Consider the following 23,118-nt stretch of genomic DNA (forward strand, 5'->3'; position numbering starts at 1 on the left):
CAAGTGATAGGGCTTCAGAGTCCACCTTGTTAACTGTTATGCCCTGGTGTCAGTCCCTGAGACTTATACATGAATGGAAATGAATGAAATGAAAAGATCCATCTCTACATATTCCCCAGTTATGATCAAAAGCACTGGCCTTCATGGGCCTCAGAAATAGGCTTTTGGGATTTGGCACTGGAAGCCATATGGAAGTAAGCACACATTTGTCGGCAATCTCTGCTTAGAGGGGTCCATCCAAGTAGAATTGTTCTCTGCCAGGCTAGCAAGAGAATCCTTTGGGCTCAACTCGCTTTGTATCACATATTGAAAAGTACATATTTAAAAGTACAACAGAGACTTAGGAAGACTCGGTCTTTGAGACAAGGAAGAGAAAGGCTGAATAATACCATATTATTGGGATTAGGTTATGATGAGCAGTAGAAAATCCCCAAATAACAAAAGTTCATTTCTCCTTCATGGTCAATAAATCCCAAGGTCATCAGCCCATGACTGGGGCATGGTGTTTTGTGGTGACAGGGGCTGTGGACAGAGATGTCAATCAGAGAGTAAGAAATAAAAGACTGGTGTTTAGGTCAGAGATCTGGGCTAGTTATACCAACTGGAAAGTCATCATCATAGAGATTAACCAAAATCCTTAGGAGCTGGAACCCAAATTTCTTCCCATCACTCTGACATGTGTAGATTCCATTCTCAGTTATCTTATGGTTCAAGAGGACAGAGTCCAGCCACTATTTCCTGTTTTGACCAGTGGGAAGAGAAGGAAAGAATAACGGCATGCTGTGTAACCTTTTTACCTCTAAGGACACCTCCCAGAAGTTGCGTGTGTCACTTTTGCTTGTAATCCCATTGGTCAAATGGGCCAAATCTATCTGCAAGGGAAGCTAAGAAATGCAGTCTTTATTTCAGACAATGATGTGCCCAGCTTAAAGTTGCAGTTTCACTGCTAAGGAATAAGAGGAGACCTGATACTGTGCAACAAGTAAAGGTCTCAACTGTAAATACAATAAATTCTACACAAAGACCCAAGGAGTCTAAAGGAGCAAAAGACATACGTGGTTAAGGGATCGAGGAAAAACTCAATGGACAAGTCGATGATTGAAATGGGTTTGAAGCATGGGAAGAATTTTGTTGAGGCAGATGTGTTGTAAGAAGTGCATTTTGAGTAGAGAGAAGAGTAAGAGCAAAGGCACAGAGAGGATGGAATGAGCAGAATGAGTTGTTTTGTTTGACTGCAGATTAAGGTCCATGTTGAGGAGCAGTGGAAGGTGAAGCTGTCAGGAAAGATGGAATCATTTGGGGAAGGCTTAGCATGTTGGAACAAAGAGTCTGTATTTAATTTGCTGGTCAAAGAGGAGTAACCAAAGGCTTTTGTGCAGAGAAGCAATGTATTCTGAATGCCACCACAGCAACAGTGTTGCAACTTTTGAGCAGAGGAGGGATGGGATCTGAAGACTATAGCAGCAAAAATATGTAATTTGAAATAGGAAAAGCAGAAACACAGTGAAGCTATTGTAATAGTCAAATGAAATGGTAACATGAGCCTGAATCAAGCAGGCATTGTGGGGGTGCAGAGAAGGAGACAAATAAGAGGCACAATGGAGAGAAGGACTATACTGAAATTTACCAGTGATTGTGGAATGGAAGATGAGTGAAAGATCATCCCAAGATTTTAAATCTAAATGGCTGGAAAAAAATAGAACCACTCATCAATTAGAGCATATAAAAGAAGAAGAGGTTGGGATGGGGCATTGAGGGGAGACGGTGAGGTCAGTTTGAGGCATGTTGAGTTTGAAGCACCTTTGGGATACTTGGATGAAGATGTGTATCAGGAAGTAAGCTGTAAGCATCTATAGCCCAAAATAGAGGCTGGCCTACAGATACATATTTCAAAGTATTCGTCATAAAAGCAGTAACAGAAGCCTCTGGAAGGATAAGATTTCAGAATTTGAATGTGTAAAGAGAGAAGAAGACAGGCCAATATTATGAGATTTCCAAAATAAGAGAGAGTTTCGAGAAGTAGAATGAAGATCAATAATGTCAGTTGCTGTAGAGAGCTGAGAGGATGAAGACCAAGAAAGGAACACCAGGGGCAACCAGCTGACATTGCACTGGTTGCTCTTGTGTGGTGAGAAGCTATGAAAAGGGATGGGGAAATGTGGGTGGGGAGGCCACACACAGTGATAAAGAAGGAGAATGACCCAGAATGCAAGGTACCAAATGTGGGTGAATGGTCAGGAAGTTGGGGTGCAGGCTGTAGACCACATATTAAATCTTTGATACGTGAGTGAGTATGGGCGGCAGATTTGCTCATTATTAAGAAAACCATGGGATGTCAGAACTGGAAGCACCCTTAGAAACTTCATCTAATCCCCAAATGAATGATATTAAGAACAAAATCTATGTCTATAGAGGAAAACCTAACTGCTTCTGCCCTGGGCTTTTACTTACCAAGAGACTAGCCTTTCCTTGACCCCATGGGAACCCATGTGAACAGGACTTCAAATACATTCCCCAATCCTATTTAGTAAGATAGGGAATGTTTCCAAAGATTCAGAGGCACACACCAGGGGATGAATTGTCAGTCTTCTCTATAGAGATATGATATCCCCTGTGGGGACACCTATAGAGAGAAATGTTCCAATTACTAATTTGGGAGCAGAAAACAGTATGCTAAGGCAGACAAAATTTTGGAACCTTAGTGGCCTTGAAAACTAGAAAGAGGGTGCAGTTCACTTACCACAAGTTACCACAAGACTCACTCTGATCAGTCCTTGGATATCAGAGAGGTAGTCGAGGATGGAAACCTCTGTGGGTTTCTAGAAAACACTTCCATCTAGATCGTGAATGGAGGTAGGACATAGAAAACAGACAAGAGCTTTGTACCTTACGTATATTTCTTTATGAGATATCACAAAAGAAAAAAATCGGACATCAAGGTCCCAATAGACCCACACATGCTTACAGGGTGAAAGAAAGGCCACACACAAGGAAAGAGTAACATAATTTTTTTTAATTCAGAAGTTCTCCACTAATCTGATTTTTAAAAATATCTTAGAAGAGTAAACATAAAACCTCTATCCAGTAAATTAAAAAACAATTAAAACCATACCTTAGGTGACCCCAACAGAAGCTCTGTACCCATGAAGCAACAACTTCCCTCATCTCAGCCCTGGTGATCTCTAATCTACTTTCCATCTCTGTCAATTTGCCCATACTAGATATTTCATATAAATGGCATCACATAATATATGGCCTTTTGTGTTTGGGTTATTTCATTTAGCATCATGTTTTCAAGGTTCAGATGAGGGGAAGAGAGTGAAATGTGGTAGGGAGAAAGGGGTCACACAATGAGAGAAAGGACATTCAAGACCCTAAGGGAGATGGAAGGAGAGAAACGGAGACAGGTTTTACAAAACAGAGAGAGGCAAAGAGGAGACAGGAGAATCCCATCTTGGAGGCGTGGGAGGGTGTAGGTCTTTGGAGATGGTGGCTAAAGATAAATGCCAGTCCAAGATTGTAAAGATGTATCAGAGTTATCACAGGACCTTTGGAATGCCCACAGGCTCTACAGTGTTTCAGGAACCATCCTTTTCCCACTGGGAACAGACTTCTGAATTTATTTTCAAACTAAAGGTTTTTTTAAAAAGATTATTTATTTATTTATTTATTTATTTATTTATTTATTTATTTATTTATTTATGCGACAGAGAGAGAGAGTGCAGAGAGTGGAGCAGAAGTAGTGAGAAACTTAAACAGACTCTGTGCTGAGTGTGGAGCCCAACTTGGGGCTCGACTTCATGACCCTGAGATCATGACCAAAGTTGAAACCAAGAGTCAGGGGCTTAAGAGACTATACCACCTGAAGGTTTGTTTTTGAAATAAAGCTTCATCTCCCCATGGAATTTTGAAGGCTTTCCATATTTATGCAAGAATGACCAGAAGTCTCCTTTAGACTCTTAGAGGTGTCCATTTTCTAGCTTTAAACTCAAAATATGTATTCCTGGAAAGTTTATTTCCTGGAACAACAATGAGACACCACAACACACCTATTGGAATGGCTAAAATTTTTTTAAATAATAAATTTATTTTTTATTGGTGTTCAATTTGCCAACATATAGAATAATACCCAGTGCTCATCCCGTCAAGTGCCCCCCTCAGTGCCCGTCACCCAGTCACCCCTACCCCCTGCCCTCCTCCCCTTCCACCACCTCTAGTTCATTTCCCAGAGTTAGGAGTCTTCCATGTTCTGTCTCCCTTTCTGATATTTCCTACCCATTTCTTCTCCCTTCCCTTCTATTCCCTTTCACTATTATTTATATTCCCCAAATGAATGAGACCATATAATGTTTGTCCTTCTCGGATTGACTTATTTCACTCAGCATAATACCCTCCAGTTCCATCCATGTTGAAGCAAATGGTGGGTATTTGTCGTTTCTAATGGCTGAGTAATATTCCATTGTATACATAAACCACATCTTCTTTATCCATCATCTTTCGATGGACACCGAGGCTCATTCCACAGTTTGGCTATTGTGGCCATTGCTGCTATAAACATTGGGGTGCAGGTGTCCCGGCGTTTCATTGCATCTGTATCTTTGGGGTAAATCCCCAGCAGTGCAATTGCTGGGTCGTAGGGCAGGTCTATTTTTAACTCTTTGAGGAACCTCCACACAGTTTTCCAGAGTGGCTGCACCAGTTCATATTCCCACCAACAGTGTAAGAGTGTTCCTTTTTCTCCGCATCCTCTCCAACATTTGTGGTTTCCTGCCTTGTTAATTTTCCCCATTCTCACTGGTGTGAGGGAATGGCTAAAATTCAAAACAATAATAGCATCAAATGCTTATGAGGATGTGGAGCAACAGGAACTCTCATTCATTGCTTCTGGGAATGCAAAATGCTGCAAGCCACTTTGGAAGATAGTCTGCAACTTCTCACAAACTAAACATACTTTTACCATCCTCCCCAGCAATTGCACTCTTCAATATTTACCCCAATAAGATGAAAAGTTACATCCACACAAAAATCTACACATAAATGTTTACAGCAGCTTTATTTATAACTGCCAAAACTTGGAAGTAACCAAAATAGGTGAATGGATAAACAAGCTGTGGCACATCCAAACAGCGGAATGTTATTCAGCACGAATAAGATGAGTTATCAAGCTTCAAAAAGACATGTGTTTATGAAATCTTAAACACATATTGCTGGGTGAAAGAAGCCAATCTGAAAAATCTACATACTGTATTATTTTCTGTAAAATTGTATGAATTCTGGAAAAGAAAAAACTATAGACACAGTAAAAGTATCATGGGTTAGCAGGGCTTCTAGGGGAGAAAGGGACAAATAGGTGGAACACAGGAGATTTTTAGGGCAGTGTAATTATTTCTTATGATACCATAATGGTGGACATATATGACATCCATTTGTTAAAACCCATAGAATTGTACAACACGTGGTGACTCCTCATGTAAACTGCAGACTTTGTTTACTAATGTATTGTTATTTGTTCATCATTTGTAACAAATGTACTACCACTAATGTAGTTGACAATAGGGAAAACTGTGGGGAGGTGCTGGTGGTGATGATGGCAGAGGGAGTGGGTATGTGGGAACTCTCTGTGCTTTCTGCTCAATTTTTCTGCAAACTTGAAACTGCTCTAAAAATAAAGTCTACTAATGAAAAAAGACAGACAAATAAAAAGGCCATTCACCCCTCCCAAAGTTTGTTTCTCCTTCAGATATTTTGTGATTGTTGCTATTTGTTGTCTTTGGAAGGATACCACCTCCACTAAAAATCTGGATTTGACTTGTGAGAAACTACCCAAAACAAAGACATACAATTCAAGTTCTAGTTCAAACTTAAGGAATTACACAGTAGCTTCAACCTCTCCAAGAGCAAAGACCATCTAAAATTCTTGGAATGGTACCCAGACTTTCACCTCTCTTCATGGCTTTTCAATTCTCCTATCAAGTAGTTGGAGATTTGGGTCTGAATGGGTTCTTTACAGCAACCCCTCTTGTGAGGGTTTATTCCCTTAACTGGAAGCTTGTCCCTAGAGCCATGGTTTTCTTTCATACTCGCTAACTGTATTTGTTTCTGAGCACTGCTCTAACAAATTATCACTAACTGGGTGGCTTAAAACAACAGAAATTGATTCTCAGTTCTGGAGGCTAGTAGTCTGAAATTAACGTGTCAGCATGGCCACACTCCCCCAGACTCTGGGTAAAATCCGTCTTTGACTCTCCCTAGCTTCTGGTGGTGGCCACCAATCCTCAGCATTGCTTGAATTAAAGCTGCATCATCAGATCTCTGCCTCTGTCACCACGTGGCACTCTCCTCTTAAAAGGACACTAGTCATATTGGATTAAGGGCCTACCCTACTCCTCTATGACCTCATCCTAACTTGATTACATAATCAACAACCTTATTTCTAAATAAGATCACATTCAGAGATACTGGGGGTTAGGACTTCGACGTGTCTGTACGGGAAACACAGTTTAACTCGTAACACTAACAGAATAATAAGGTCAAGTTGTGAGCAGGTTTTGGCCTTTGGCCTGAAGCAAGGCCCTCTCAGAAATGACACCTATTACTTAGAATAGCCTTGGGACTCTAGATAGACCAAAAGTACAAACTCTAATTATCATGTCCAGTCATGCTTCTCCAGGCATCAGGCTGGACATACATTCAGAGGTTTCACCTATGCCAGGAGCTCTGAAGAGGCTCTTCTTTCCAGTCTCACTGGGCAGGACTGTGCATCTCCTTGAAGTCATGAGACTGCCAGCTCAGACCACGTAGGAAGCACCATCTAAAAACAGGCTTTCAGGGGGATCCCTGGGTGGCACAGCGGTTTGGCGCCTGCCTTTGGCCCAGGGCGCGATCCTGGAGACCCGGGATCGAATCCCACGTAGGGCTCCCGGTGCATGGAGCCTGCTTCTCCCTCTGCCTGTGTCTCTGCCTCTCTCTCTCTCACTGTGTGCCTATCATAAATAAAAAAATAATAATAAAATAAAAAAATCAGGCTTTCAAGCTTCTAAATTATTTACAGCCTTAGTTTGGAACTTCCTACCCTAGCCATTCTTCCCTACTTCTTTCTGATTCTTTCAGCTTTTGATCTCATGGTTCCTCTTACTGATTATGGTCATACTTGTCCTTTGGATCTGATGCTCAGCACCATTTCTCTGGCTTTGACCAATATTAACCCACCTTGGGCCCCAATTTGAATTTATCAAAGACCATACAGTCACCATGCATTGTGGGTCAATACTCTACAATGTCCATCCATACGTGGGCACAGTCATCCCCTGGCAGTACTCCTTCCCATTGGACCATACCACCTTTGTGAATCAGATCCAAACATCAAGCCATGACCTCTAAGGTTCTAGGCCATCCCTCGTGCTGTCATGAAAAACTTGACCTTTTTTTTTTGACCCAGGCAGGGCTATTGTTTTCCCATGAGGAACACATTTTTGCACTTATTGTTAAAACTGAAAGTATACTTTTGAAACAAAGACATATTTGCCCATGGAATTCTGAAAGTTTTTCCTAGTTATGAAGGAATGTTTCAGGAGGTAGAAATGTCCTTCAGAAGCAGTCTCCTGCCCTCATGCCTGTCCTGGGACAACCCAGGAAAGATCCCCAGTAGCCTCCTAATAACTGCATTCAATAGATTCTTTTAACATTCACCTCTCTTGAATGCACAGTGCCTTTTGACACCATTGACACCACCCCCCACCTCCCCATTTCTCCAGAATCTGCTCTCTTAAAAGATGTAACCTCTGCTATTATCTCTAACTTTAATGGTCACTGCTTCCCAGTCCCCTCTGCTCTCTCCTCTTCCTCTGACCGGGCTCTCTCCTTGGCTTCGTCCTCCTGCTATGCTCTCTGTGGGTGATCCCATTTTCTATCATGGCTCCAGGTGTATGTTAATGATTACCAAATCTATATCTCCTGCCTCAGCTTCTCTTCTGAGCTTCAGACCTGTGTTTCTAATTACTGACCGGACACCTCTATGAGGATAATCTCCACACACCCCAGATCAACAGGTCCACACAAATCTCACTTCTGCCCACCTCAATGAAGGTACTAACTCGCAGCGAATCTATAAGTTATGTTTTTCTTAATTGACCTTTTCTCTTTGGACGTGGTACCTTTATCCTAGTTTCAGCCTGTATTATACTTTGTCTGGACTATTTTAACAGCCTCTTGTGCAGTTTGTCTCTCACTGTGAACCAATCTCCACCTGACATTCAGAGTGAAAATGTCGCAGCCTGAACCTCTGCAGATGTTCTTCATTACCTGCAGGATAAAGTTCAGTTTTCTTCATGAAGCATTCAAGAGGTGGCCTTTTGCCCTTTGAACCTCATCTTTTGGTTTCTACACCTCCTTCCCCAGTCATATCACTTATAGAATCTCAACTACTTACTTACAGAATCCCAATGTGTATTACTTTTTATGCCTTTACTTAAACTTCTCTCTCTCTCTGCCTGGAAGGCGCCCCCTTTTCCATCCCTGACTACTTAGAAAAGCTCAGGGCCAGACCTGCTGTCTGAACAGGAGATAAGAAAGGTGACCTTTGTGACAACTGAGCCCCGCAGGAAGTTCTAGCAGCCACTCTGTTGGGCAATTGCTCCCTTTGCATCGGGGCCCTGGAGCCTTACAGTGCAGTGACATGGAGCTCTGCCAGCAGCTGCAGGGCATAGACAACTTCTGTAGTGGACTCTTCCGGATGTGTGTCTGTTCTGGGTGAGGTCTTGAGGCTGCCAACTTCTCAGGCTGGATCTCCTGTTGGCAGACTGACAGTTTCTTTATGCCCTATGTGCCAGCATTGTATAGGTTTCTGCCAGGGGCTTCCAGTTCTCCACAGTTCCACACACAGTTAGGCGTACCTTTGTCTTAGGGCCTGGCTCAAAAGCAGATGTGGGAATTGGACTGTTAGGCCCATTGGTTGCCGGGCTGCTATGTTGGTTGCCCACAGCACCTAATCTGCAAGGGCTTCTTTCTCTCAATGACTTACAAGATGGTCCATGTCTGTCTCCTGTCTCTCTCTCTCTCAACATTTATTCAACCAACCAATATTTATTGTCTGAGAACTATACACCAGGCACTCTACTAAATACCAAGGACACAGCAATGCACAAAACACACACACACACACACACACACACACACACACACACACACAATCACTGCTTTGAGCTTACAGTCAGTGTGGGAGACAGACATTAAATACAAAGACACACAAAGATTTCCTTACTACCAATTGCGAAGGAAAGAGTATGCTGAAGTATAGGTTCTGTGAAGAAACTGGACTTTTGTCAGTCTGCTTTGTTGTGAAAAGAAATAAAATTCCTCAAATGACACAAAGTAATTGCTTTTCTCTTGAAGTTTTAAGTTTTTATCCTCTATTTATAGATTTGGACACATAAAAGCTATCAATCCTCTGTGTATCATGTTTGTTCCAATCATTTTCCAACTTCCTCAAATCTAATTAAAACTGAAAACCTGATACATTTGATTATTACAGCCAGTTATTTTTTAAAGATTTTATTTATTTATTTATCAGAGAGAGAGAGACAGAGAGACAGAGAGCACAAGCAAGGGGATGGGCAGAGGGAGAGAGAGAAGCAGGCTCCCAGGGAGCCTGACGTGAGGCTCCATTCCAGGACCTGGGTATCATGACGCCAGCCCAAGGCAGACACTTAAACGACTGAGCTGCCCAGGCGCCCCATATTATAGGCCAGTTATGTAGATGTCCCCCATTTGAGTTTGTCTAATGTTTTCTCATTATTAGCCTCTGTTTATGAATATTGGGCACAATTATCATAGAAGGGGACGCATGATTTCAATGTATTCTCTTTCTGGTCATGTTCACTTTGATCATTTGGTTAAGGTGGTTTCTGCCAGTGTTTTCCACTGTGAAGTTACTCATTTTCCCTTTGTATTACTATCTGGTAGACATCTCCCTCACCCTGCATGTACTCCAACATCCCATGTCCAGCCTTCCCTGTATGCGGATGCCTGCTCTTACCCTGCTCTGGCCCTGATACTGAGTTTTCCCCTTTCATGGCAGTCCTTGTCACCCACTTGCTTCCTACATCCTACAGCAGGTGCCCACCTCACAGATGGTCACCCTCTGTTTGGGCTGGGACACCTCATGCTAGGTCTTTGCCCTGCCTGGACACCCTGCCCACATTGCTCAGACCAACCCTCTGCACGTGCTTGGCGTCTGACTGCATAAATGCTGGGGCTCTGCAGAGGCAGAGAAGGGGCACCTTCTCACTGCGCTCTGGCTCTGACTTCTCACTGCAAGCTGCCTCTCTGCGTACCTTGCTCCATCCCTTTTAATGTCATGGGCACTGAGCTGCTCAGGAAGTGATGTAAAAGGAAGGAAAGAGAAGTAGAGTTCTACCCATGCAAAAACTCTTCCCGCTCTGTTAGCTCCAGAGCCTAAAGCCACCATCACCTCTCCCCAGGATTACCTACATTACTTCAAAAGCCTCCACCTTTTTTTCTCTTTTTTAAAAAATTTAAATTCAATTTGCCAACATATAGTATAACACCCAGCGCTCATCCCATTAAGTGCCCTCCTTAGTGCCTGTCACCCAGTCACCCTATCCCCCACTCCTCCTCTTCCACAACCCTTTACTTCTCAGAGTTAGGAGTCTCTCATGTTTGTCTCCCTCTCTTATTTTTCCCCACTGAGTTTCCCTCCTTTCCTTTATGGTCCCTTTCACTATTTCTTATATTCTATGTATGAGTGAAACCATATGATAATTGTCCTTCTCCAATTGAATTATTTCACTCAGCATAATGTCCTCCAGTTCCATCTACGTCGAAGCAAATGGTAGATATTCGTCCTTTCTGATCAGCCTCCAACTTTTTAAATGGTTCATTGACATGCCATCTCTTCATGAAGCATTTTCTTATCAATTCATCCAACCACAAGTGATCTTTCCCTTTACTTAGAACCTCCTGAGCTCCTATAACACTTTCATTTATTCAAAAAGAGTTCATTGAACCCTAACCCTGTTGCCAGGCACTATGCTGGATGCTAAAGATACAAGTGGGACCCCCACTCCGTGGAGCTCACAGTGTAGTTAGGAATACAGGCAAGTGAACAGGGAATAAGTGTTAAGTGCTCTTAGGACAGAAAAGCAGTCTGTAGAACACAAGGTGGGGCAGGGAATGAGGATAAAGAGTTAGGTGAGGCCAGATCACACAGGGCTTTCTCTGCTACTCATCCAATGTACACTGATGTAGAGTTTCCTATGTGCAGCCATGGTTCTGGATGCTGGGAATACAGTTATATGAACCATAAAACTCTGCCCTTGTGTAGTTTATATGCTGGAGAGGGGAGACAGCTGAAGAACAAACTAAATAGGTGAATTGTGTAGGGCGTCCCTTGGTTTTAAGTCCTATGGAGAGAAAAAAAGCAGAAGAGGGGATTAGACAGTCCAAGTGTGGGGCCAGGGAAATTAGCAGGTGGGGTGGTGGTTATAATCTAAGTAGGGTGAGCAGAAAAGGCCTCACTGATAAGATGGTATTTGGTTTCCTTTGTTGGAGTAAGTGCAGGAATAAGCCATATCCATATGGGATACAGACATTTTGACCAGACAGAACAAGCATAGAAGCCATGAGACAGAAGTGAGTCAGAACCAGGCTACCATGCTGGGAGAGAGAAAGGGTGGGGGGCAGTGGAAGACTAGGGCAGAAGCCCAGAAGGAGCCCTCACCTTTTTTTTAAAGATTTTATTTATTTATTCATTAGCGACACAGAGACAGAGGCAGAGACATAGGCACAGAGAGAAGCAGGCTCCCTGCAGGGAGCCCAATGGGAGACTTGATCTCGGATTCTGGGATCACGACCTGAGATGGAGGCAGATGTTCAACCACTGAGCCACTAAGGCATCCCAGGAGTCCATACCCTTAAGGCTTTGCAGGCAAACAAACATAATGGCTTTGGATTTTACTTTATTCTGAATTGAATAGCAAGTCATTGGAGAGTTGTGAGAAGAGTGGCAAGGTCTGGCTTATGTTTAAGGAGGACCAGAAGAACAGCTGTGTTGAGAATTGAGCGTGGACGTGGAGGGTAAGAGCTGAAGCAGGGAAACTGGTTAGAAGCCTATTGCAGTGATCCGGGTAGGAGGTGATGGTAGCTTTCTGCTCTGGAGGTCAGAGAGAAGGTGGTTTGGAGAAAAAGCCAGAAGGCTTACTGATAGATTGTGTGGGGGTGTCAGGTGTGGGATAGGGCAAGAGGGAGTTCAGAGATGTCTCTAAGTCATGTTAGGGAGCTAGGACTTCACCATAAAGAGGATAAGGAGGATGCACCAAAGAAATTTAAACTGGAAAGTGATCTGTACTTTACATTTTAAACTATCCCTATAGCCATTGGGTGGAAGATAGAGTGGGCAAGGTCAGTTTTAAAGGCAGGCAGGTCAATAGGGGGCTCTTCCAGCCATCTGGGCAATGATCCTGTCCTGGTCTAGAATGATAGCAGGGAGATGACGAGAAACAGGAGGGTATAGAACACATGACTGGAGGGGAAATTGATGGCATTAGCTAATGGATTGGATGTGAGAGGGAAAGAAAAGTATCAATAATGCCCCAGGCTTTTGCCTTCAGCAACTGGGTGGTGCCAATAATTGAGCCGATAGAGATTAGCAGAGACACAGGTTGGGGGAGAAGGAATGGAGACTTGTGTTCTAGCAAGGATACGTTTGGAGTGAGTTCTGTTAGATATTCATGTGGAGATGGTGAGGAGGCAACTGGACATACGTCTTGGGAGCTCAGACGAGAGACCTACAGCTCTGAAATTTCTCATTGAGAGACTCCACTCCTTCCTAATCACACTCTCCCATCTGTTCACTTGTGTCTGAATCAACTTGTTTTTCAGTTTTATCAAGACCTCAATTCTTGTCCTGCCAACTTACTGACTTTTCTCTCTGGTGCAAACCTAACCATCTACTGTGTCAAACATCCTAGTTGAAATTTGCTCTACTTTGTATTTGCTCTCATGTCTGTCTTGCTAATCCTCAGTCCTGGATAAACATGATCATGTTGGTTTTCTCTTTCTGTTCCCATTCTGTTTATGGCTTCATAATCTGGGGGCCAAAGTTTGGCTCCACGAATCCTTTGATCTAGGATTCCATATATGCATGTATGTGCATTTATCTGGATCCGCAGCCCATTGTGTTTACATTTCCAAAAGGATTTGGGACCTCAAAAAGTTTGGGAATAATTGCATTAGATGATACTGGCAAATATCAAGAACAAACAATAGTAATCTGTCTAATAATAATTCATGTTATGGGAATTCTGGCCTCTTAATGTCACTTGGTGATGCTTTTTACTCTTTAGCCCTGTTAAAAGTTCAGTGGTAGAAGTTTGCATGTAAAAATACTCACAAAATCGGGGGATCTCTGGGTGGCTCAGGGGTTTAGTGCCTGCCTTCTGACCAGGGTGTGATCCTGGGGTCCTGGGATAGGGCCCCACATCGGGCTCCCTGCGTGGAGCCTGCTTCTCCCTCTGCCTATGTCTCAGCCTCTCTCTCTCTCTCTCTCTCTGTGTGTGTGTGTGTCTCTCATGAATGAATGAATGAATGAATGAATAAATAAATAAATAAAATATTTTTAAAAAACTCACAAAATTATATTGGAGGTTGATTCTTTCATTTACAGACGCTCCTCGAGGCATAATGGATACTCACTGAGGCAGGGTTAGAACAGAAGGAGCATGGAACCGGGAGGCACAACAAGCTCTAGTTCCATCTCTGCCTAAAAATGAGTAGTGTGTCTTTGGGTAAATCACCTAACAGTCTCTAAGCCTCAGTTTATCCATCTGTAAATAGAGTTAATAATATCTCAAAGTTCTTTAAGGCTCAAGATGAAAACCAACAGATGTATATGTGTTTTGTACATATCTAAACTCCAAACCACATGCTGAAAATGAGAAATGGCTGAGTTTTCTAAAATATCCCCTTTCTTCCTCTGAAACAAATTGAGACGAAGGGTCACCAGGGCAAATGCCTGGAAGCAATATGAAGTGGACAGAGAATTCATAATTAGCAATTGATTCAGTATGTCTTGCTGTAAACATACTCCTGGAAATATTTTGAAAATCTTCGGCTGTAAATCTCTGGGCATTGAGCCGAGCCAAACAGGGAGGGGTTCTCCTTGGGTGGAATGATGAAATCCAGGATGTGTCTTTTTGGCGCCCCTCACCCATTTTCACCCCCCCACACACACACCCTCCCCACCTCAGGGTCCCCTGCTGGCAGTCAGAAAGTACCTTACTCTGCAGAAATGTGGGAACGTGGAACAGCCTGAGGGCAGAAAGGGGCTGAAAGAAGACAAGCAATCATTCCTGCCAATTTCCCCTTCCTTTGCCTCTTGCCAAAAAGAAGTCATGTTTCCACCTGGCTCTCTCTCTCCCTGTCAACTTCCTTTTTTTCTACCAGGGAGCTTTACTGTATCTTAAAAACCCTTGAAAACCCGTAATTTTTCACGGTGTCATTCTAGGCACCCCAATAAGCAGTGGAAGCAATACTGTCTCAGCACATTGAGAAGCCAGCCCGATATTTGCTCTCCAGTCTTCCTGCTCTGAAGATAAGCCTTGGTGACAGAAATGAAAGCTACAAGTATTGAAAGTTCTAGGCAACCCTTTTCTCAGAATTATGAGTCACTGGGGTGGTTGGCTTAGCTAAAGAATAAATGTTGAAGCATCGGCTTCTTGTTGAATCCTTGTAGTTAATATTTCTTTAAAAATAGATAATCCTAAAAAAAAAAAAGTTAAAAAAAAATAGATAATCCTAAGTAGTCCATCTATCAAATATCATTAAGATTGTGATGTATAGTGGCATTCAATGCAGGATGCACACTGGAATCTACTGAGGGAGGTGATTATGGGAATCCACTAAGACTCAACACCAGAGAGTATGATTCATTTGGTCAGAGGGTGAGGGATGGGCGGAGTGGCAGGGCATTAATAGATTCTAAAAACTCCCCAGGTCAAACAGTCTAGCAGTTCCTTAAAGGATCACATATAGAATTACCATATGACCCAGCAATTCCAATCTTAGACACATACCCAAGAGAAGGGAAAACATGTATCCAGACAAACACTTGTACATGAATGGTTTATGGCAGCATTATTCATAATAGCCAAAAGGTGGAAACAACCCAAATGTTTATCAATGGGTGAAGAGACATGCAAATGGAAAGATTATTTGGCCATAAAAAAATGGAATGAGGGACAGACAACTACAATTGGGATGAACCTTGAAAACATTAGGCTAAGTGAAAGAAGCTAGCCCCAAAAGTTCAAATATTATGATTCCTTTTGTATGAAAGATTAGAATAGGGAAATCTGTAAAGACAGCAGATAGATTAGTGGTTGCTTAGGGCTATGGGTGAAAGATGGGGGGATAAGAGGCTGACAGCTAATGTATATGGGATTTCCTTGAAATGTTTTTTATTTTTTATTTTTTTGAAATGTTTTTTATTATTGAAGTATAATTAATATACAATGTTATGTTAGTTTCAAGTGGACAGTATAGAGGTTTGACAATTCTGTACATTGCCAGATGCTCCCCACAATAAGTGTAAGTCACCATAGGTCACAGTACAACGTTGTTACAATATTATTGACTATATTCCCTATGTTGTATTTTCCATCTCTGTGACTTATTTTCTAACTGGAAGTTTGTGCCTCTTAATCCCGTTCATCTATCTCACCCATCCTCCCAACTGCTGCCTCTCTGGCAACAACCAGTATGCTCTCTGTATTCATGAATCTATGTTTTTTTTGTGTGTATTTGTTCACTCGCTTTGTTTTTTAGATTCCACATATAAGTGAAACTATATAGTATTTGTCTTTACCTGATTTTTTTCACTTAGCATAATGCTCTCAAAATCCCTCCATGTCACTGCAAAAAGCAAGAGCTCATTCTTTTTCATGGCTGAGTAACATTCCAGTGTGTGTGTGTGTGTGTGTGTGCGTGTGTGTGCGTGTTGAGTGTATACCACATATTTTTATGCATTCAGGTACTGATGGGTATTTGGGCAGCTTCCATAGTTTGACTATTGTAAATAATGCTGCTATAAACATATCTTTTTTTAAAAGATTTTATTTATTTATTCATGAGAGACACAGAGAAAGGCAGAGACAGACAGAGGGAGAAGCAGGCTCCCTGCAAGGAGCCCGACTTGGGAGGATGTGGGACTTGATCCTGGGATGGGGATCACGCCCCGAGCCAAAGGCAGATGCTCAACTGCTGAGCCACCCAGGCGTCCAACATATCTTTTTAAATTAGTGTTTTCATTTTCTTTCGATAAATATCCAGTAGTAGAATTACTGTATCATGTGGAATTTAATTTTTTGAGGAACCTCCATACTGTTTTTAAAAAGATTTTATTTATTCATGAGAGACACAGAAAGAGAGGCAGAGACATAGGCAGAGGGAGAAACACCCCTAGAACCCCAGAATCATGCCCTGAGCTGAAGGCAGATGCTCAACAGTTGAGCCACCCAGGCATCCCTCCATACTGTTTTTTATAGTAGTTGCACCCATTTGCATTCCCAGCAACAGTGCATGAGAGTTCCCTTTTCTCCACATTCTCACCAATCCTTGCTAATCCTTGTATATTTGATACTAGCCATTCTGACTGATGTGAGGTGATGTCTCATGGTTTTGATTTGCATTTCTCTGATGGTGAGTGATATTGAGCATCTTTTCATGTGTCTGTTGGCCATCTGAATGTTTTCTTTGGAAAAATGCCTATTCAACTCCTTGGCCTATTTTCTTTTCTTTCTTTTTTTTTTAAATTTTTATTTATTTATGATAGTCACAGAGAGAGAGAGAGAGGCAGAGACACAGGCAGAGGGAGAAGCAGGCTCCATGCACCGGGAGCCTGATGTGGGATTTGATCCCGGGTCTCCAGGCTCGCGCCCTGGGCCAAAGGCAGGCGCCAAACCGCTGCGCCACCCAGGGATCCCCTTGGCCTATTTTCTTAATCAAATTGGGGGCTCTTTGGTGTTGAGTTATATAAGTTCTTCATATATTTTGGATTTTAGCCTTTTATTAGATATATCATTTGCAAATATTTTTCCCATTCAGTTGATTGTGTTTTTGTTTTGTTGCTGGTTTCCTTTGCTGTGCCAAAGCTTTTATTTTGGTGTGATCCCAACATTTTGTTTCCCTTACTCCAAGGAGGCATATCCATAAATATGTTGCTAAGGACAATGACCAAGAGGTGACTTCCTAGATTTTCTTTCAGGAGTTTTATGGCTTCAGGTGTCACACTGAGGCCTTTAATCCATTTTAGTTTGTTTTATGTATGGTGTAAGAAAGCAGTCAACTTGTATTTTTTTGTGTGCAGCTGTCTAGTTTCCCAGCACCAATTACTGAAGAAATGATGTTTTCCCCATTGTATATTCATGCTTCCTTTGTTGTAGGTTAATTGATCATACACGTGTGAGTTTATTTCTGGGTATAGGATTTCTTTTTGAGGCAATGAAAATGTTCTAAAATCGACCGTGGTGATGGTTGCACATATCTATGACTAGATTAACATCAATGCAATGGGTGAACTGTATGTGTGAATCACAACTCAATAAAGCTGTTTATTTTCCTTTTTTAAAGATTTTCTTCATTCATTTTAGAGAGAGAGTGTGGAAGCAGGGAGAGGGGTAGGGAGAGGGAGAAAGAATCCCAAGCTGACTCTGCGCTGAACATGGAGCCCGACCCAGGGCTCGATCTCACAACCCTGAGATCACGACCTGAGCTGAAACCAAAAGTCAGATGCTCAATTGACAGAGCCACCCAGGTGCCTCACAGTAAAGATGTTTAAAAGAGAGAACGAGAGAAAAGATCGTCCCCAGGTGATCTTAACGTGCAGCTGAGGTGGAGATGCACTAATGTGCTTGAAGAAACGAGCCCTTAGAGTTAGACTGGGACAAAATGACTGTGTCATGAGATAATCATTTCCATAGGCTTGAAAAGAGGACTTAATGTGGAAAACGAGACAGGACGAGCACTGGGTGTTATTCTGTATGTTGGCAAATTGAACACCAATAAAAAATAAATTTATTATAAAAAATGTGGAAAATGAATGAAAATATGTGTAGACCCTGACGCTGGGCAAGCCGGCACTCCACGAGAGGAAGCTATTGCTAGCATTGTTTCTCTCTCCTGCCTGAAGGCTGAGAAGTCTCAGCTCTCAGGGTGCAGGCTGGGTGAGGGTGATTTGAAGAGTGGAGGGGACAAAGCCAAATGCATTATCTGAATGTAGACTCAATAAATGTCCTCTGTGCTGGTAATCATTTTCTTGGCCCTGTCACAAAGCCCACATTCTTCCCCTGAGTAAGACTGCAGTGTCATTGTTCACTAAAATGTGTTGCTTTTTTTTTTTTTTTTTTTTTGGCTTTGAAGCTCATAGAAGACCAAACACAGGCCTGCAGTGGGGTCTACTGGTATTCCCTTGCCTTTCATAATATATTTGCTATCAAATTTTGTCAAACCTCCAGCTGTAAAATGCCTCTCCAATCCACTCAACTCTATCATTGTTGCCACTCCCCTAGGCCAGGCCTCAGAATACCTCTTGCTTAATGATTGCAACATCCTCCTTAACCATCTCTACCCCCTTTGACCTCCAGCTCCTCCACCACAGCCACAGTGATCTTTGTCACGTGACCTTCTAATGGAATCTGGTTTGTTTGAAGAACTTTCAATGGTTTAAAATCTTTCAATAGTCCCCTATCACTCTACAATCTAACTTCTGCCTAACTGTTCAGCCTTATCTCTTGCTACCCCCTGCCTTCTAAATCCCCCTTTTTAAACAATTTTATTTATTTATTTACACAGAGAGAGCACACACAGAGGAAGGGACAGAGGGGAGGGAAAGAGAATCCTAAGCAGACTCCATGCTGAGTGTGGAGCCTGATTCAGGGCTCGATCCTATGACTCTATCATGACCTGGCCAAAGTTACGAGTCAGGTGCTTGGGGCACCTGGTTGGCTCAGTCAGTTAAACATCTGCCTTCGGCCCAGGTCATGATCCTGGGGTCCTATGGCTGAGCCTGTCGGGCTCCCTGCTCAGCGAGGAGTCTGTTTCTCCCTCTGGCTGTCCCCCTGCCTGTACTTGTTCTCTCTCTCTCTCTCTCTCTCTCTCTCTCTCTCTCTCTCATAAATAAATAGATAAATAAAATCTTTTTTAAAAAAAGACTGAAAGAAAGAGTTGGATACTTAACTGACTGAACCACCCCGGTACCCACCCAGCCATAAATCTCTTTTTTAATTGTCCATTTCTCACCAAATCCAGCCACTATATTTAGTCTGGACTTGCACATAGCCTGCTAATGGGTTTTGGCTTCAATCACACCCTCTTTCAATCTACCTTCCACAGGGCAGCTAGTATGACTCCTTTGCCTAAGACCGTTTCATGACTTCCAAGTTTCCTAAAGATAAAGATGAAGCTTCCTAGCAGAGCGACAAGAACTTCACATCTCCTTCCTGTAGATGCCCGGACTACTGCAGTTTTCTATATGCATCACTTTGTCCTAGCCCCAGACTTCTGTGAACGTTCCTGCCTTCTCCTGGAAGTTCCTGCCTCTGTCCTCGTATGTCCAAATCCCCTGGAAGCTTCAAGGCCGTTGAAATGATACCTCATTTGGGACCTCTTCTCCCCATCCACCCAAGGACAGTGCTCTCTGGCTTTTTAGAACCATCATTCTACATAATTTCTGTCCGTGTCTGGCCAGTTTCTTCTTTAATGTATTGTCATGTCTAGGAGGCATCTCCCTACCTCAGCTGTCAGATTGTTAAGGCTTACCCATAAGTTGCTAACTGAGGCACAAACGAGAGAGGAAGAGGACTTCAGCAAATCCCCGAACATGCTTGGATAGGATGGCTATGCCTGTGTGTGGTGTAATGAGCTTAGACTTCAAAGCTCCATGGGTTACTGAAATGATTAGTGTTGTCCCTGCTAAGTGGGCCTGGGTGTGAATTTTGACGGGAGGAGTGAAGTCACAAGGAAGGGATCTGTTATAGGCTTGAAGAATGGGATCAAGATTCTTGGTGGGGGATCAGCTCTGACAAGACATGTATTCGAAAGGTGTGCTGGGTATGTATGTATGTGCACATGTATAACTATGGGCACAAGTGCTTATTTTCTATAGGTACGAGTGATCACACTGATGTGAGTTTAAGTGTGTGAATGTGTAGCTCTGCATAAATAGACATCTATGCACCTGGGTATGATTGTGAATATATTAAACATGTTTATATGTGTGTGTATGGTTGGGGGGATAGGGAGGGTCTTAGCTTGAGCCTAGGCTGTGTTGACACATGCCTGGGCATGACTGCAAAACTGGTGGGGGAGCCTGTCAGAAATGTATTTGTACTGAAGGACCAAGGAGCCTCAAGGGAGAGAATTTATTCTAGGGAAAGAAAGGATCAGGTATACCAAATTGCCCCAGTAAGAAAGCTTGAGTTTCCAGAGGGGAGGGACAATTCTGAGTAAGGCATAGTGATTGTCACTTGAATTTGTCTCCAGGCCTACCTCCAGGGACTCGACGTCTGAGCTTTAAGGGAACACAAGAAGGTGTAGTCGGTAAGAATGCAAAGTGCTATTTTACAATGACATTTTGTTATTAGGGCACAAGTATGACTGCTTAGGGACTTCAGTAATTCACTTATGTATTCAGTCAACAAGTATTTACCTAACACCTGCCTCATGACAGATAGTGTGCTAGGTTTTGGGGCGACAGCAATGAATAAAGCAGACAGAACTTATATAAAGGCATAGTCTGGAAAGGAGAGAGCGACATTTGCTACCAAATCATGCCAACCAGCATATACTCGGACAATTATAGGTGGAGTTGCAGCTAGTCTATGTTGTGTCTTTGTCTGAATTAGAAAATGGCACCTACTCTAGGCAGCCCTAAAGCTTGCCCTCTCTTAGCAAGTGTATTCAAAATAGGCATCTATCCCCTTTCCCTGGGACAGATTCAACAACACAGGCATACTGTGTGACAGGGGAAGACAGGTTGCAGAACTGCACGTGTAGAGAAGTCCTGTTCTGTGAGTCAAAGACAGCGTTTTAGGAGTAGTTGCCTTGTCTTGTCTATGGTATATTTCTACAATGTAAATCATTGGGTCTCCTAATTAGACACATTTGGAGAACAATACACAATAGGATGAATTCCTGTGTTACACAGTACAGATGCCTTCTATAGAATGACTGTCTTCCACGGGGTGAGTAAGCTCTACTTTGGATTTGGTAACATTTTGTATTATTTTTGAATAGCAAATAACAAACATATCAGAACCTGAATTATTTGCCAAAGGCAATGGATATTTGTTTCTAATGCCTCCATGGAAACCTTATTAGGAAACTGAAGTCCATAACCTGGCTTATATCAATGAAAGATACAGAGGTGCTGATGTGCACACCCACATAAAAGATGGGAAAATACCCATTCGCTCCATAGCAGACTAAGAAGCATCTTGATTTGGGGGAAAGAGGGGGGTGGTTTACCCATCAATTTGCAAGAGTTGCAGGGATCGCAAAGCCTGATTTGACTTTCAAGCTTCGCTCGCAAGCTTCGCTTGACTCTGGCTAAAATCCCATTTAAAGCCAATGGAAGAAAACAGGTCCTTGTCCTGACTTGGCTGACTTTTCTGCATTGGGTGTGGATTTGGTATTGATGTGAGTTGGAGTCTGACATCACCCTGCTTAAATAGAAACAGTGGCTGGATCTGCTTTGAGAGTGTTACTCCAGGAATGGGCACACGGTGGAGGCCTGTCCTTGGAGCGCATCATGAAAACTGCTCCCTGGACCTCCTCATGTATATGTCCTTAGCACGTGCCATTCCTCCTACCTCAAGCTGAAATCACAGCCCCGCACATTCCCAACTACCCCAGCAACCTTCCCCTGCCCTCTGACAATTCTGTTAGTATCACATCAGTTCAACACATCTTGACTGATGACCATCTGCTTTGTGAGAGGTACCAAGGTAATTAGTAAATGAGCCATAATCCCTCCCTGTTTAGAGTTTATCTCCTAGAAAAGGGAGACAAAGAAGCAATTTCCATGCATGAGAAGGAGATAAGTGGAGAAGAGGAAAGGAGTTTCAGATGGAAGAAAGAATGAGCAAAAGTGTGAGAATGTCTGCAAGAAACTGCAAAGCCATTAGGTATCCACTATCCACGGGAGAGGCAAGTGGGAGTCAAGCGAGCAGGTGGGGGACCAGCTCAAACTAACAAGTTGGGACTCGATGTGATGGTGATAAGGAGCTACATGCGGAGTTCAAGGCTGGGAGAGAATCGGGATCTTGTCTGCATTTGTAAAAGACGGCTCTGGCTGCTTTATCAAGGAATGATTAGGTTGGGGTCAGGAGAGGAGCAGGGGAACCTATGAGCAAGCTAGATTCTTTAGGACTGTCCAATTACCCAAGCTAGAAACGACTTAGTTTTTATTTCCCCCTCTTCATCAAAACCAATAATCATATTAAGTCCTATCAGTTCTGCTGCCAAAACTCAATCACTCAGCATTTATTGAACCCCTGTATCCATCTAATGCTGTGCTTGGGGAAAAAGAATCCATTTCTCTCCTAGCAGAAGCTGATTGCCTTGCTGGGGAGACAGATATGTAAATAGATAATTTTGAAATAATTATCTTGGTAATTCCTAAGTATTCACCGGGTACTATCAGAGAGAGGGAGAGGGAGAGAGAGAGAGAGAACATGAATCTTTGCCTTTGGGGAGTGAGAGAGAATCAGGGATCCATGGAGATGAGGTCTGAGTTATGTCTTGAAGGATGAGTAAGAATTCCCTGGAGGAAAGGGGTTGGGAGGAAGGTATTGCATGTGGTAGAAATAGGTCCCGCAAAGGGTGGAAATGTAACCAGAATAGGAACCACCAGGAGGCTTGGGGGCCCTGGGATGGGGGTGTAGGTTATGAAGGGAGGAGGCACAGAAGAGGAGGTTGGAGAGGTAGGCCAAATTGGAATGTGGAAGCCATTGTTTAATGCACTGGCGCCTGGAGAGTTGAGAGAGTTTAAGCCACAGAATATGATCCTATCAGTTTTGCAACTTGGGCCCTTGTATTGGGCCACTT

The sequence above is a fragment of the Canis lupus genome, chromosome X (genome assembly GCF_011100685.1).
Source record: "Canis lupus familiaris isolate Mischka breed German Shepherd chromosome X, alternate assembly UU_Cfam_GSD_1.0, whole genome shotgun sequence".
In the NCBI taxonomy this organism is placed as follows: Eukaryota; Metazoa; Chordata; class Mammalia; order Carnivora; family Canidae; genus Canis; species Canis lupus.